Source organism: Microtus ochrogaster, chromosome 24, assembly GCF_000317375.1.
Source record: "Microtus ochrogaster isolate Prairie Vole_2 chromosome 24, MicOch1.0, whole genome shotgun sequence".
NCBI lineage: Eukaryota > Metazoa > Chordata > Mammalia > Rodentia > Cricetidae > Microtus > Microtus ochrogaster.
This window is the reverse complement of record NC_022024.1, coordinates 32,628,056-32,632,056: the sequence shown is the minus strand read 5'-3', so window position 1 is coordinate 32,632,056 and position 4,001 is coordinate 32,628,056. Positions and strand designations below refer to the sequence as shown.

The 4,001-nt window shown below is 44.4% G+C and overlaps 1 protein-coding gene across 1 annotated transcript in view; it reads right to left on the bottom strand.

Moving 5' to 3' along the window:
* The window catches only part of Spic (Spi-C transcription factor), a 42,096-nt gene that overhangs the window by 27,190 nt on the left and 10,905 nt on the right, over positions 1-4,001 (bottom strand). The gene's annotated exons all lie outside the window — the stretch shown is intronic.

Below are 4,001 nucleotides of genomic sequence, written 5' to 3'. Positions count from 1 at the left end.
ATTACAGATGGTTGTGAGCCACCATGTGGTTGCTGGGAATTGAACTCAGGACCTTTGGGAAGAGCAGGCAGTGCTCTTAACTGCCGAGTAACTATATATAGTACTATGGGTACTTATAGCAAATATATATATATACACACACACACACACACACACACACACACACTCACATATAGGAAAAATACATTTGTACCACAAACATACAAGGAAAGGAAGATCTAAATTATGTTAATGTCGTGTTGCAGGATAACAGAGACAGTGGGCACATTGCAACAAAACACAATGACTTAAAGGTTCAGCATAAGAACCAGAGAGCTATTCAAATGTCGCAGGGATTTTATTTTTATTTGTTTATTTTTTGTTTGTTTGAGAAAGAGTCTCACTATGTAGCCTTGGCTGGCCAGGGACTCACAGAGATCCTGCCTCTGTATCCATTAATGACCTGCATTACCATGCCTGGCTTATAACAAGAATTCTAGTATCCAAAATCAATACTAAATATTGTGTGTGTGTGCGTGCGTGCGCACGGCGTGTGCCAGATGCCCTTCAGCTGCTCAGTGAGGCTACAAACACTATGCATTTGAGACTCAGAACCAAGATCAGAAGTATTTTTTGGTTGTGAGCCCAGCCTTCAACGGCTGAGCCATCCCTCCAGGCCAATCAGAAGTATTTTTGTGGGCTGTAGAGATGATTCTTTTTAAGAATATACATTGCCCTTCTGGAGTTCAGTTCCTACACCGATATCCGTCAGCTCACACACATAACTTATGCCTGTGCCCTCTGCATGCACAGACACACACACACACACGCATGCATAGTTAAAATGATAAAGTCTTCAAGAATTTTTCTTGTTTTGGACCACTGTAGATTCATGGGACTTCATGATGGGCATATTCCAATTAATAAACATCCCTGGATAAGAGACAGCCATTCTGGAAGCTTCAATACATAGATTATTGGGCAGGCAAATATTTCGTAACATTTCTACAAAGCAATATGCATGAATATAAAGAATGAGTAAACTAGAAAGCAACTGGAAGACAGATATTCTTAGAAGGAAAATTTTTTTTTTTTTTTTTTTTTTTTTTTTTTTTTTTTTTTTTTTTTTTTTTTTTTTTTGGTTTTTCGAGACAGGGTTTCTCTGTGGTTTTGGAGCCTGTCCTGGAACTATCTTCTGTAGACCAGGCTGGTCTCGAACTCACAGAGATCCGCCTGCCTCTGCCTCCCGAGTGCTGGGATTAAAGGCACGCGCCACCATCACCCGGCTGGGTGTGCCCTGTTTTAAGCACTTCTCCCGTGCTAATTCCTTTAATCTTCTCAACATTTTCACCTCCCGGGTAAGGTTGTCCACAGGGACGTGGTGAGGTCAAACAGTGCCTTTCAGGAGTTCAAGGCCTTTACCACTGTTGTGTCAGTTGGGGAAAACATTCGTGTGGTCTGCTTTGTGGGGGTCAGGATCTTGGACACCCTAGGAACCTGAGAGCAGAGCCATTCTTGTGAATCAAAGCATCCCAAGGGCTTCAACGGGCACCTGAACTCAAACACGCAGACCCAAGCACATACTTAGAATTAAAAATGGTAAATCTTTAAGAGAAAAATATCTGTCAGTGATTGAGATCTGTCATTATTTAAGCAGTATATGTATACGAGATTATTAAAGAATTTATTCTGTGTTTCTGATATTTGTCTGCAAAAGACGCTTGCCTTTAAAAGACCTTCTTTCCTCCAAGGTGGAAATAGGTTTTTCTGCTTCCCGATAATAAATTTCTCTGATGACACAGTAAGTGATATCTTGGATTTAACTTTAACAAGCATGCTTGGGTTTAGAGAAAGAGAGAGCCATGCTCCAACTCCAAAGCCAGCTTTAGTTTTTTTTTATTTAAAAAATTTTATACATTTTACATACCAATCACAGTTCTTTCCCCCGACCCCCCCAACCCCTATCTCTCACCCACCCTACCTCCCATCTGCTCTGCAGAAAGGGTAAGGCCTCCCATGGGGAGTCAACAAAGATTGGCACATCAAGTTGAGACAGGACCAAGCCCCTCCCCACTGCATCAAGGCTGAGCAGGCATCCCACCATGAGAACTGGACTCCAAAAAGTCAGCTCATGCACCAGGGATAGATCATGGTCCCACTGCCAGGGGCCCCACAGCAGACCAAGCCACACAACTGTCATCCACATGCAGGACTAGTCTGATCCCATGCAGGCTCCCCAGCTGTGGGTCCAGAGCCCACGAGCTCCCACAAACTCAGGTCAGCCATCTCTGTGGGTTTCCCCATCATGATCTTGGCCTCCCTTGCCCATGTGATCCCTCCTCCCTCTCTTCGACTGGACTTCAGGAGCTCAGCCCAGTTCTCGGCTGTGGATCTCTGCCAACTGCTTCCATCAATTACTGGATGAAGGTTCTATGATGACAATTAGGGTGGTCACCAGTCTGATTACAGGAGCAAGCAGTTCAGGCATCCTCTCTGTCATTGCTAGGAGTTTTAGCTGGGGTCATCCTTGTGGATTCCTGGGAATTTCCCTATCACCAGGTTTCTCCCTAACCCTATAATGGTTATCAAGATATCTCTTTGATGCTCTGCCTCCTTGTCCCTCCCCAACTGTCCCTCATATTCTCATCCCCCATCCCCTCTTGCCTCTTCCTCCGAGGGCTGGAATTAAAAGCATGCACCACCACTGCCCAGCATGGGCATGTCTTTATTTAGGTTGGAAAATTTTTCTTCTTTGATTTTGTTAAATATATCCTCTAGGTTTTTGAGCTGGGTTTTTTTTTCCTTCTTCTAGTCCTACAATTTTTAGGTTTGTCCCATATTTCCTAGATGTTTTGTTAGGATTTTTTTAGATTTAACATTTTCTTTGACTGAAGAATCTCTTTCCTCTATCTAGTCTTCAGTGCTTGATATTCTCTCTTCCATCTCTTGTATTCTGTTGGTGATACCTGCATCTGTATTTTGTGTTTGCTTACCCATATGCTCCATTCCTAGGATTCCCTCCGTTTGTCAGGTGGATCTCTATGAGTTCAAGGCCAGCCTGGTCTACAGAATGAGTTCCAATCCAGTCAATGCTATAAATACTAATTTATAAAGTAACAATAGGCACAGGGGCATGGGTGGGGATATAACTTTATAGTTTTCTTAATTCACATAATTTTATAGTTTTCTTAAGCGGCCTCGTCATGCTACCATGTTACCTGGGTGCTTTTGCATATTTCCCTATTCCTCCGGATGCAATGGGTCGGGTTGGCTCTTGGCGTTTGGTCCCAGGCTAAGGGAAATTAGGGTCATGCTCTGGTTATGTTTTTTTTCTATCTCGCTGGGCCTCATAGACTCCAGACTGAGGCTGCAGCCATCCACTACCTCTCCATTAGCCACAAGTGACCACTTAGCGGACCCAGACTTCGGCAACCATCCCTTCTTCTCTTCCTGCCTCATGAATGTCATGGCCTGCCATGGAACTCCCATAAATGCCCCCATCCTGATACTGAGGTCCTAACCCTCCAGTAAATACAGTCTCTGCTTCAATCTGCCAGTGTGCTTATTTAACATAACCTAATCCATAACCTTAAAATCTCACCAACCTCTGAGCTCGAAATCCCCCGGTTCCTGGACTTTGTCCCAAGATCAGGACTTGAAATCCCACCGGTTCCCACCATGGAAATCTCAGCCCTCAACCCCCACCCCCTCCACAGCACACATACCAGAAACCCTATATAAACCTGCTTCCAGCTCAGTCCCCTGCTGTTCCTCTTCCCAGCAGAGGCAGACACCTTCTTGTGTCTTCCCTGATGAATCTCTTGCGTGAGATTTGTTGTGCAGTGTGCCTTTGTGGTATCCCTTGGCTCCTGACGGCCAGGATATCTTTCCCCCCAGAGCTGCAACGCTTCCACCAGCCTTTCCCCTCAGTGCTCAAACGCAGTGTAATCTAACATGTTCTTGATAGTTAAGCCTGTCCCTGTAACATGTGAACACCACCTTAGCAATTATTCAGTTGTCGG